The sequence below is a fragment of the Macaca thibetana genome, chromosome 5, assembly GCF_024542745.1.
Source record: "Macaca thibetana thibetana isolate TM-01 chromosome 5, ASM2454274v1, whole genome shotgun sequence".
In the NCBI taxonomy this organism is placed as follows: Eukaryota; Metazoa; Chordata; class Mammalia; order Primates; family Cercopithecidae; genus Macaca; species Macaca thibetana.
The window spans coordinates 24278948-24292472 of NC_065582.1; the positions used below are offsets into that span (position 1 = coordinate 24278948).

Here is a 13525-nt window from a genome sequence, read left to right on the forward strand (position 1 = left end):
GTTTGAGGCAACAAGACAGACATAAGCGGAATCTCAAGAGTAGAAGACAGCCTGAGAGACGTTTTCTCATTCTTAAACTAGCACACAATACAGCACTTCCTCTTTCTTTTTTTTTTTTTTTTTTTTTTTTTTTTGAGACGGAGTCTTGCTGTGTCGCCCAGGCTGGAGTGCAGTGGCCGGATCTCAGCTCATTGCAAGCTCCGCCTCCCGGGTTTTTACGCCATTCTCCTGCCTCAGCCTCCCGAGTAGCTGGGACTACAGGCGCCCACCACCTCGCCCGGCTAGTTTTTTGTATTTTTTTTTTTTAGTAGAGACGGGGTTTCACCGTGTTAGCCGGGATGGTCTCGAACTCCTGACGTCGTGATCCGCCCGTCTCGGCCTCCCAAAGTGCTGGGATTACAGGCTTGAGCCACCGCGCCCGGCCAGCACTTCCTCTTTCTGTTCAGTCTTGCTGTGTCAGGGTGCAATGCCTGTAACGAGGACATCTTATGACTTTGAGAGAGGCTAGTCGAAGGACCCAGTTAACTGGGGATGGCAGAATGGATAAGCAGAAATAGTGTAGAATTAACCAAACCTGTAAACACTTACCTCATAATATTTTGTTCTTGAGTTTGTCTTTTAATTTTCAGTTAATGACATACTCATTGACTTATTAAAAATACCAACTACATAGTAGGTTAAAAAGTATGACATGAAAAATAGTTCATGGTCAAAAGTGTGGAATATCATGTGTAAAATATTTTTATACCATTTGGAAATTTGTTATTGGCAAATAACAGAAATTTTAAAAGAACATTTATTTCCTTTCAAATTAAATTGAAGAGATAGTTCTGGCTTCAGACATGGCTTAGCCCAGGCTAAAATGATACATAGCTTTTATGTCTCAGCTCTTCATGTTAGCCTCCTCCTCAGGCTCCACATAGTGTCAAGACAGCTGCCAGCAGTTCCAAGGCTACATTTTTAGGGGTTGTTTTTCTTAGCAGCTCTGACATAAATCCCTGAATTCACTTTAAGTGCACATACTTGTGCTTGCTCATATCTGAACTGTGGCCGGAGAAATGGAATTATAGTACAGCTTGCTTATGTCAAGGGTCCCCAACCCCCAGGCCAGGGACTGGTACCAGTCCATGGCCTGGTAGGAACCTGACCATATAGCAGGAGGTGAGCGGCGGGTGAGTGAGCATCACTGCCTGAGTTCCACCTCCTGTCAGATCAGCTGCCACATTAGGTTCTCACAGAAGCACTAACCCTATTGTCAACTGTGCATATGAGGGATGTAGGCTGCATGCTCCTTATGAGATTCTAATGTCTGATGGTCTGAGGTGGAACAGTTTCATGCCAAAAGCATCCTCCCACCCCCCGACCCCACTGTGCATGGAAAAATTGTCTTCCACGAAACCAGTCCCTGGTGCCAAAAGGTTGGGGACCACTGTTTTATATGACCATACCTGGAGTCAGGAGTGGAACCATAACAGAATGTAAGGACTAAGATGGAGCAGATGGAGGGGCTGCAGGAGTAATTACCTAGAAGAAATGCATGGAACTGTTTACTGAAGAAGGAGTAATGGGTGTCAGGCAGGCAAAAACATGAAATTTTCATTTTGACTACCCAAAAGCCCACATGTGCTTTCCAGAAGAAGGCAACCCAAAGATCATCAAGTTATTACATTACATTACATTACATTACATTACATTACATTACATTACATTACATTACATTACATTCGTGCTAACTCCAGGATCTCTGGGTGACAAGCATCTTTCCAAGTTTTGTCTGGACATGGATCCTTGTGATCTGGCAACCTATACAACAAACACAACCACACCCGTTGTTGGATAGTAAGTATAGAACAGGAAGCACTTAGGAGGACTAGTGAGATAAAGCTCTGTTGTCTCCTATTGTATTTCCTGTGTCCTCACCAATACTTGCACTAATCTTTCATTGAAAAGAGAATTCAACTTTTCCAACCCTATGACTCCATGTTGTTGGGCTTTCAGCTTATTGGATTATGAAAAGCAGAAAGAAATTTGTCTTTTAGTAAAACTTCATTATTTTACAACTTTTATTTTAGCCATAGATTCAGACTAGCTTGTCTTTTATAAAGGCTTACTGAGGTATACGTGAGATATTTATATTGTTACATAATGTATGTTTTACCTTACATGAGGTATAACAAAGACTTCTAATGTCAATCTTGAGTAGAGCAGACCTCAGGGAGACTTCACTCAACCCTGGAACTCTATCAATCTCACAAGCCCATATTCACTTGTCATCCCTACTCTTGTATCAATTTCTAGATCAACTGGGACTCTTTCTGTTGTGTCAGAAAACCCTACCTAAACTGACCTAGCAAAAACAGAACATATTGACTCAAGTAACAGAAAAGTCAAAGGATGTATGGATTCAGAGGAGTTGACCCAGGAGTTCAACCAATGTTACCAGTATTCAGGCTCTCCTCTGCTCTGATTCCCTCCATAATAGCTTCCTTGCTCAGGTTCCACATGGCTTCAGGATAGCAACCAGATACCTAAGCCTAAAGCCTCCTAGATTAAATGTGGAGGAAAAGAGTGGATTCACTCTCCAACCTGCAATTATATGCCCGTTCTTGAGCAAAACATTGTCCAGGAAAATGAAATTGCAGTACCTGATCACACTTATGTCATGTGACTACCTTGAATCCATCCCTGTGGCTAGGAATATTCACTAAAGTTATGTCAAACAGACAATACAGGAAGTGGTTTCCTCAAAGGATATTTGAGTACCAGTACAAGAATGAAGAGTCATGAATATGGACCAAAAAATTAAAGATGTCCACTATGATCTCCTTCCTGGATATTCTGAATGTGCATCAATATATCGATGTCAAAGACCTTTGTTTACTTTTGTTTAGCCCAGCATTTCCCAGCCATATTTGATACCATATTCTGTTTACTCTGGGCAACTCATGGGACTAGTATTTAGTAAAAACTCTATCAAATTAAGTAGGAGGCAAAGTTATCTCTTGGGAAAAATAGGAGGAATGTGACTGAGACTTTAGGAGTACGTAAAAAGTGTTAATTCCTTGTTATAGAAAGTATAACATGGAGTTCATGAGACTAAAGAGGGTAGTTCAGGAAGAGTGACAGGCCCATTGAAATTAGGTCATCTGACTCCATTATGAGGTTTTTATGACTCATCTATAAATGTTTCATAGCTAGGAGTGACAGAATTGAAGATTGGCATAAAAAGCTGAGAGAAAATTCAAGGGGCTAAATGATTCGGGAGGCTAGAAAGAGTAACATCAAGATAACTTGTCAGGAAGCCTGCATGAATAAGAGGCAAGTGAAGAAAGCAGGATAAAGTGATCTGGTTGAATGGAGACGGTAAAAGCTCTGGACTGTCAACTTGAGAAAATATGGGAGAATCAAAGGCATAGACACGTAAGACAAGCCACAAGCAGAGTAACTGGAGCAGTGATGGTGCAGATGTTCAAAGAGATAATGGGCTAAATTGTGGCTATTCCATGCAGTAGATTAAATTTGTAGAAGAAACTCCAAGATTGAGGTATGATATTATTCATCAATGTAGACATGAAACCCATCAGTTCAGTGAAGGAAAAAAATCAATGTGTTAAGAGAATATCTGGAAGGTCAGACAAAAAGAAAGGAATGACTCACATGGTATAGACTGTGCAAAAGAGACTTAGTCAAGTAAATATTTGTTGAGTTCTTACTTAGTGTATCTGTTTGCTAGGACTGCCATTATGAAATACCACAGACTGGGTGGCTTAAAAAGCAGATTTGTTTTCTTGCAGTTCTGGAAGCTGGAAGTTCAACAACAAGGTGTTGGCAAGGTTGGTTTATTTCGAGGAGTCTCCTTAACTTGCGGATGGCCATCTTCTTCTGGTGTCTGCACAGGGTCTTCCTTCTTTGTGCACACATGTTGTCCTTCTTACAAAGATAATCGTCATGCTGGATTGTGCTCATCTGTATGACCACATTCTACTCAATTACCTTTTTAAAGCCACATGTCCAGATAGTCACATTCTGAGGTACTAAAGTTTAGGATTGCAATGCATGGATTTCAGGCGGGTCAAAGTTCAGTCTGAAATGCTTAGTACCTGGCACAGTGTGAGACACCAGGGATGGAACAGTACATGGGACAGTCATGGTCCCCGCTACCATGGCACTTACATTCTAGCAGGCAAACAGCAATCACACCTGAATAATTACAAGCACAACTTGGAGAATAAAAAGTATGAAGAGCATTTAACAGAGGTACTTACCTCAGTCCAGCGGTTCTCAAGACTGGAGGTAATGTTGCTACAGGAGACATATGGCAGTGTCTGAAGACATTTTTTATTGTCACAAATTAGAAGTACTGCCAGCATCCGCTAAACATCCTACAATGCACAGGACAGCTCTCCACAACAAACAGCTCTTTGGTCCAAAATGCCATCTTGCCACTGTTGAGAAACTGTGACCTGTAGAAACGCTGATCTGTAAGGTCATGGAAAGATCCCTTGAACCAACTTCTGAAACATTTGTACTAATTTACTGGGTGAGGCAGTGTAGAAATGGAATTCTACGCAGAGATAACAGCCAGTGTGGAAACCTTGAGTTAGTAACATGGCTCACATGAATGGAAAGAAGGCAGAATGTGAAGCAACACAAGTGAGGAGAAGGTTGAAATACAACGAGGTACATGAGCCCAGCTCACGCACACCCTAGAGGTCATATCTAGGATGCCAGTCTTTATTTAGATTGTAAAACAAGGGGTATGAAGGAGCAAGGAGAAGATGAAACCTCCTCCTTTTGTGATTTAGTGATATTTTTATAGTAAATCTCCAGGAACTGGTGAGAAAGGAGATGTTATTTGTGATATGCCAAGTTAGTTACAGAAAGGAGAAAAAGAACAATCAGGGAAATTTTTGAAGTATAGAAGATCAAGAAAGTATGAAATACTGTTTTGCGTTTGGAGAATCCAATAATTCTATGGGCCTAGAGCAGAGATTGCAAAGAAGGAGCAGTGCGGGATGAAGAAGCCTCATGAAAGGGTAGGTGTTTAGAATTCATACTATAGGCCAACACTTCTCAGACTCTCGTTTGGGTAAAATGAACTAAAGCGTAAATTCCTGGGCCTTGTGTGAATGTGAATTCTCTTGTGAGAATTCTAATTCTCAAATCTGAGTTTAGCTCCAGAAATTTTCACTTTAAAAAAAAACAATCCCAGGTGAGTTTAGTGAAAGTATCAATGCTATACTTGTAGAAACTCTGCAGAAAAGAAATGTGATCTAATTTTCACTATAGAAAATGTCTGCTGGCAACGTAAAGGTTGATCTTAAGGAAGAGATGCTGAAATTGGAAGCAGACAGACCAGGTAAGAGACTGTTACTATAGGTCAGGTGACTGAGAAGAAAACCTGAATTCAATAGCAGCAACAAAGGTAGAGAAGGGATGGGAGGAGTCAAGAGAAATGTAAGAGGTGTAACTGACAGAGTTGATTACCTGGTTGAATGTGGTCATAGGTGACTTCCAGGTTTCCAACGCGGATTATGGTATAACAGTGGTACCTTTAATTACAATGGAAAGTCAAGGCAGGAATCAGGTTGGAGTGTAGGCAAACAGTGACAAGAAACACTCTAAACATGTTGCTTTTAGGGTTCCTTAGTCCACCAAACATTTTTCTTAGTCCCATAGATAGAGATGCGGACTAGTGCTTAGAGCAGACAGCTATACTTTAGATGTAGAATTGCAGTCATTCGTGTGCAGGTGATTACATAAGCCCCAGGAGTGGCAAGATTGCTCAGGCAAAGTATGTAGAATGAGAAAAAGAGAAAGCCAAAATGGAGGACGCCAACAATTAGACACGGAGCACAGGAGACACTGGTTGAGGAGACACAGGCCAATGGGAAGGGACAATCAGGCAGAGAACAAATGAAGGAAGACGGGGAAACTGGGGAAGGAAGGATTTTCATAACTGTTGCCATTTCCAATATGCTGATAAATGAGAATCTAGGATGATATATGATATGATAAATGATAAATCTAGGAAACACTACAATTATAATTGTGTAAATTTTAATATTTACATAATTATAAACAATAGTTATACCTATATAATGCCTACTATACGCCAGGTACGGTTCTAATATATATCTTATTTAAACTTCACTAAACTCCTATGAAATAAATACTACTATTATTACTTTTTTATCAATGAGTAAACTGAGACACACAGAGTTAAGTAACTCGTTCAACATCATACACTAGTGCCATACAGTCTGACTCTGAAGCCCATGCTCTTAACCGTTACACTATAATCCCTTCCTTTCTCTGTTACAGAACTTACCATACTAAGAAGGATTTGCATTTCTATGTGTTCCCTTCTGTAATAGCACATACACAAGACTTAACATATATAGTAAGTGCAAAGCAGTTATTTGTTGAATTGAATTCTCTGTATAGCTAAAACCATGAAATAAAAGGGAACCTCTTGTAAAAGAACAGAGGGGATAACTTCTATTGAATCCACAAGTAGATGATGTTTCTGGGCAAGTAAGGTTTGGGGCAAAAAAATACAAAGGGAAGGAAGGGAGGGAGAGAGAAAGGGAGGGGGAGGAAGAAAGAAAAAAAGGAAAGGAAGGAAGGAAGGAAGGAAGGAAGGAAGGAAGGAAGGAAGGAAGGAAGGAAGGAAGGATTTCTCAAAGCAAATAGCTACAGTAAATGCACATTTTTTTTCTATTCCCACTTTTTTAGAAACTATCATTTTTCACTGTCTTTAGCTATGATTTGGTGTCCTGAACCGCTTAGTCACTGTGATTCAGGAGCCCTGAGATTTTTTTTCCTTGTTCTGCATTTAATTTACTTTGGAATATTGCAAAATCCATCTGGCCTTTCAGTATCTCTCTGTTTTGCACCAAATAGGGGATTAAATGCTGATTGATCACTAAAATACTTAGAGATCCTTGGGGTAAAAATATTATCTAACCACAAAAGAATATTTGATTGCTATACTTACAGGCTATTGCTAAAGGAAGATCAAAAAAAAATTTTTAGCTATAAACTTGCTGTGTGGAAAAGAAGCAACACATTTAAATAAAAAAATTTTGGGCCAAGAAAAAATTCTAGACAAGCTAAAGTCTTCATTCATGAAGATATTCTTCAATCATAAATAAAAATTCAAAATAGATTTATTACCCTACAGCACTACTTATACATTATTTATATATTATTTACCTCTTTTGATAATCTAACACTTTGACCCTTGTCTTCATGGTTTGATGTAGTTGCCCTAAATATTAAACACACCAATATGAGAACAAATGTCAACAGACTAATCAAATATTAGAATATGTTGGGAGGATTTGCTGACCGTTGTATTATTAAAACTATGGGGAAAAAAACAGCTTCCTGAGTGACTTTGATCACGGCTTGAGCTGGCTAAGGAGGGTGTTGCATAGAAGACTGAAGAAGTGCGTAGAAGTAGAAAGGTAGTTTTTTTGTTCCAGCAGCCCCACATCCAGGAAGGCAGATTTGTTTTCTCTTCCTGTGGGAATTAAAGGAGAAATCAGCTGTCTTCTTTTTTTTTTTTTTTTTTTTTTTTTTTGAGACGGAGTCTCACTTTGTCGCCCAGGCTGGAGTCTGCAAGCTCCGCCTCCCGGATTCACGCCATTCTCCTGCCTCAGCCTCCAAGTAGCTGGGACTACAGGCGCCCGCCACCACTCCCGGCTAATTTTTTGTATTTTTAGTAGAGACGGGGTTTCACCGTGTTAGCCAGGATGGTCTCGATCTCCTGACCTCGTGATCCACCCGCCTCGGCCTCCCAAAGTGCTGGGATTACAGGCGTGAGCCACCGCGCCCGGCCAGCTGTCTTCTTTAAGAGTCCACTTCAGTGCTTGTTAACTTTGCTTTTTATGTGTTCAAAGGTATTCATTCTTCTTCCTTATGTTCATCCCTGTACTCACTAATGAACATGTGGCACTTTTTCCCTCTTTCTAATCTCACTCCTCAAGTGAGCCCATGCAGACCCACTAACTTAAACACCGTCCTTTCACTCAGCCTCGGACAACAGCTCTTCCCTTTCTCTTATGCTCTATCCTTGAATACACAGTATTTGATATTTCCTTCTGGGCATCTAATACGTATCTCAAACTTTGTATCTTCAAAAGAGGTCTCTTGTTTTTCTCCTAAAGGAAGTCACAGCTCACCCAGTGGCCTGACCAAAAAAATTAGCAACAATAGATTCTCCATTGTTGCCTTCCCCCACACCCGATTCATTAGCCAGTTCTGTCAACTTCATTCTAAAATATACCCCAAATCTTTCCAGTTTTCATTACCTCCCACTGTTCCTCTTGTTCCCCAACTCCACTGTAACTCATTCTCCACAGAGCAGGTAGAATACATTTTTTAAAAATCAGATCTTGCCATTTCCCTCTTTAAACCTTCCAAAAGCCTTCCATTCAATTAAGTATAAAATCTAAACTCCTTACTCTGACCCTCATAGCAGGCATTAAAATCACTTTCACCACTCTATTTCTAACTAACCTTCTCTACTTTCCAGCTGGCAAATTTTTGAGCCACTGTGGTCTACAATCCATAGATCCTACCATCTCTCACTGTCCTTCACCTCCGTCACCTCCTCATTCACATCCTTGGAGAGTTTGAAATCCATGTCAATAAGTGTAATCAGTCCTATGCATGTATCTTTAAATCTCTTGCTCCTCCCTTACTACTTCATACTTACTTGACAAACTTCTAATCTTGGTTAAACCCAATTCAACTGTGTACCATGCCTGCATCCACATACATGAAATAGCCAGAAAAAAAGCACGCACTGATACTGAGGGTTCCTCTAGTATCAAGGGTGCCATAGTGCTGTCTGGGAATCCTTCTGTGTTTCTCTGGCCCATTGTCTTTCCCAGTATTCTAATCTCTCAACACAGAACCAGGTTTCATATTCCTCTGAGAGCACAGAAGCAATTAGAAGAGAATCTTCATAAACCTCCATTATATCTACCAAGCAACCCACCTCTGTGCCCATATACCCTGCTACTCTTGAAACTGTGAATAAGCTGTCCATTATCCTAGAAAAACCCAAACCATTGTATGCATTAGTTCCTACTTTCCCTCTTCTACTTGAAAGCATTTCTTCATCATTATTCTATTTCATCCCTGTATCATTAAATTTTTCTTCTGTACTAGCCCTTTTCCTATTGCACATAAATATATTATCACTTTGTCATTTTAAACAAAAATTTTACTTGATCTCACATACTACTCTAGCTACTGCTCCATTTCTCTACTTTTTACAACATGTCTAAAAAGCACTTTGTCTTCAATATTACTTTTCATTTTCTTGAGTCCACTTTATCAACCTTTATAACTATCCTTAATGCAAAACTACCCTTACCTAGGTCACAAATTGCTTCCAAATTATTAAAACCAATGCTCCATCCCCAGCTGTCTTTCACGTGACATCCAGGAGAAGTTGAGACAATTTCTTACTCCTTCCTAATTAACATTTTATTCACTTAATGTCCAGCAAACTACACTCTCCTGCTTCTCCTCTTATCTCAGAGGCCACTCGTTTTCAGTCTCCATCACTGGTTCCTCCTAATCAACTTGCTAATATTGATGTTCTCTGGGGCTGAGTCTTCAGACAATTTCTCTTCTCTTTCTACACTTGCTCCCTCGATGACCTCATTCAGCATCACAGTCTTATGTATCATCTATATGCTGATAATTCCCAAATTAATGATCCTAGCCTGGACATCTCCCCTGAACTACAAGTTCATATACCCAAACACCTACTCTATAACTTCACTTGGATATCTAGTAGGCATTTAAAACTTAACATGTCCAAACCTGAGCTCTTGATTTTTCCCTCTGAATCCTTCTTCTCCTAGTCTTCCCTATTTCAGTACATATCAACTCCATCTTCCCAGAGACCTGGACTGAAATCTCTCTTATCATACCACACATCCAGTCTGTCAGCACACCGCACTGCTACCACCCTAGTACAAACTAGGCTTCCTGTTTCTCTACAAATCACCATCACCTCCTGTATTGATTATTGTAATAGTCTCCTAACAGGTCTCCTTGTCTTTATATTTGTCTCTTTATAGTCTTTTCTCAATGCAGCAAAGTAACCCTGTTAAAACATAAATTATCCTATTAAAACCCTCTAATATCTTCACATATTTGTAATAGAAATAAAAGCAAACTCCTTAGAATGATCTGCAAGGCCTTAAATGATCTGGCCTCCTCTACTGACCTCATATCCTACTACATCCAATGTTCACCTTTTCCGCTCCATTCCAATACCTGGGTCTTACTGCTCCTGGAACACGTCAAGCATACGCCCATCGTAGGACTTCCATACTTGCAATTCCCCTTCCTACATCACACTTTCCCTAACTATTCATGTGACTCAATCCTTTATCTCTTTCAGGAATGTTCTTAAGTGCCACTATTTAAAATTATAAACTCCTTGCCCACACCAACACTTCCTATACCTTTTTTCTGCACTGTTTTTCTCCATAGCACTTATCAACTTCAGTCATTTCAAAATTAGTTTCTCTGGAATTTCTTCAGCCCGTGTGTGTGTGTGTGTGTGTGTGTGTGTGTGTGTGTGTGTGTGTGTGTGTATTTTAAGGGAGCAGACCATAAGAGACCTGGGTCTCTAATCTAAATCCAGACAGACTACAGTAGATCTTCTATGGTTTCCTAGTCAATGTCATAAATTACAATCTGAGATTCTAAGCAATGCTTTGGTAATAATCATTGCTATCACAATTTTCAAAGATGAGAATGTCTCACAGAGACTTTAGGTGACTTGCCTAAGGTTATGCAACCAGTAAAAGAGCCTGAGCCAGAATTTAAATCCAGGACTTCATGGCCCCAAAGCTCCTACATGTAGTCACTTTTCTAGACTGCTCTGCCCTAAAGCCGTGTTAAGTATGTGATATGGTAGTTCACAGAAAGGCACTTTCTTTTGTAATATACTAATTGCTGAAAAATAAGTTTACCTAACACTTCTTAAATACATGTTATAATCTCTTTGTCCTTTTTTTGTGTGTAATTCTTTGTGATCATAATCTGGAAATTTCATCCATTCTAGAGAGAAAAGCTTTTTATATATAGTCAGTACAACAAATATGTATTTATCTTAACATCCCACATTACTGTTTTTACTCTGTTTATTATACTGAGGACTAAGCTCTGATTTTTTTTATCTTGCCCAAATTCCTATCTAAGGGGTCTGGAGAGTCATGCCCTACAAACCATAAATTCTCATCAGATGGGTTTTATTTAACCTTGTATCTCCTGACTTACTTTCCAACCTATCTCTGGCATAACATTATGAGACAAGGAAGAAAATCAAAATATTGTACCCCAAAACATGTTTATTTGTCATATCTTGAAATGGCCCTGCAAAGCTGTTCTTTGTAGGGGAAAATTTGTGTCTGTAAAGAATCTTTATTAACATAGCTAGATCTTTTTTTTTCCAGGCCCTCCAAATCCTAAAGAAATTAACTAAAAGTCTAGCACCTTTTAAAGATCTGAATATGAAACATTTGTCATCTATTGTCTGAGGGCAGGCACTATAAGACTTCAAAAGAATCTTGGTCTCCACAATCTTTTATCTTAACCTGAATATTTTCTTTCTTTCTATCCATCCCAGGTCTTTGGACAAACTCAACCAATTGTCAACCAGAAAAAGTTTAAATCTATCTATAGCCCGGAAGCCCCCTCCCCTGCCCTACTTTGAGTTTTCCTGCCTTTCTGGACCAAACCAAAGTATTTCTTAACTGTATTTGATTGATGTCTCATGTCTCCATAAAATATATAAGACCAACCTGCACCCAAACCACCTTGGACACACGTTCTCAGGACCTCCTGAGGACTGTGTCGTGGGCCATGATCACTCATACTTGGCTCAAAGTAAATCTCTTCAAATATTTTACAGAGTTTGACTCTTTTCATTGAAAATACTCATAATTTCATTATATTAATTTAGGCTCAAATTTATCTTAGACACAGATTTGCTCACTATGAGAATGAACTATGATTCATACCCTCATAAATTTCTCCAGACTTTATTTGGGCAATAGCTAAAGACATCTAAAGATGTGTCCCCAAAATATTTCAATCCCCTCACCTCCCTTTACTCACTGCCAGATTGATGACATTGATGTTTGCTTCTCAGCAGGGAGGCAGCAATAGACAATCTTGCTGACACTCCATCTGGGATGCACTGAAAACCACCATGGTGAATATCAGGGCCAGTTCTGTCCCTTCTGATCAGATCCTTTTCTTCCCTGCTTCACATTTGGCAACTGTTCCTTGACAGTTGGCTAACGCTGATACACTCCTGAATGCAATTGCCCGGACAAATACCTTCCATTTTCTGGAAAGAGAAAACTTTTCAAATAATGGGGATTCCTGTGGTCTGGCACAAATAACAGTAATTTTGTATTCCCCATCCTAGCATATGTGTATGTGCTGAACTTTGAGAGGAAAACCACTTCCTAAAATCTTTGTTCTATTGACTGGAGAAGCCTGAAAGTCTACTACTGCCTCCCTTTCTTTGATTTTAGCATTGAGCCCTTCCTGGGCTTATGCTAAATGTAAATATTTCTGAGGAAAGTAAAATGTTGTGAATAACACATTCTTGCTAGTTTATCAGATGTTTTCATGGGCAGAAGGTATAGAGGCTGCATTAGGGTGCCTTAGGGGAGAGTACTTTATGATTGAAAAGGGACAGTAGAAGTGCTGGCCCAGAAAGGGGAAAAAGGAACTGCAAAAAATCAACCCAGTCTTCCTCGAAAGCCCCCACCATTGGTTAATTCAAGGGAGAGAGGGAGGAGAAAAGGAATGGAGGGGTGAAGGGAATGAACAAAGAGAAAGAGGGAGGAAAGAAGGGGAAAAGATCCAATATAATTTCAACTAAATTCACCTAATAATTGTATTAGAACGTTTGGTAGTTTTCATTGTCTCTTGGGAACACACACACACACACACACACACACACACACTCTCTCTCTCTCTCTCTCTCTCTCTCTCTCGCTGTCTCTCTGTGTCTCTCAAGTAACCAGTGTCCTTCAGAGTCTTTGGACACTAGCATCCTCTGGCTTCACTGGTCTCCACAGCAATATTCCCTGGCACCAGCTGGTCTTCAGTCACAGCCGTCACGAGAGTCACTCTTTTTGCTCATGAACTGCTCCGAAAGAGCTCCTGCACTAACGCGCATCTGGGCTTTCACTCATTTAGGAGAGTCTTGCATTCAGACCAGGCAAGCACAGTCTGCTTTGCAGCCCTAATTTGAAACTACTTCACCCAAGAAGAACAACCCCCATGAAAAGCTTCACGTCCATACCTTCAGCTACTTCGAAGGCCCATGTATGTCACTCAGGAATCACGATGTAGGTGGGTGGATATCCCACAAGAAGCAGTCTCTTCTTCAGAGTCCTCATGAAAGATGGCCACAGCCACTTCTTTTCCTTTGAATTTCTCATAACATGCATGATATGGTTTGGCTGTG

General features: G+C 40.0%; 1 protein-coding gene across 1 annotated transcript in view; it reads right to left on the minus strand.

Annotated features, from left to right (window-relative positions):
* CPE (carboxypeptidase E) overlaps positions 1-13525 on the minus strand; it is a 536015-nt gene that overhangs the window by 318069 nt on the left and 204421 nt on the right. The gene's annotated exons all lie outside the window — the stretch shown is intronic.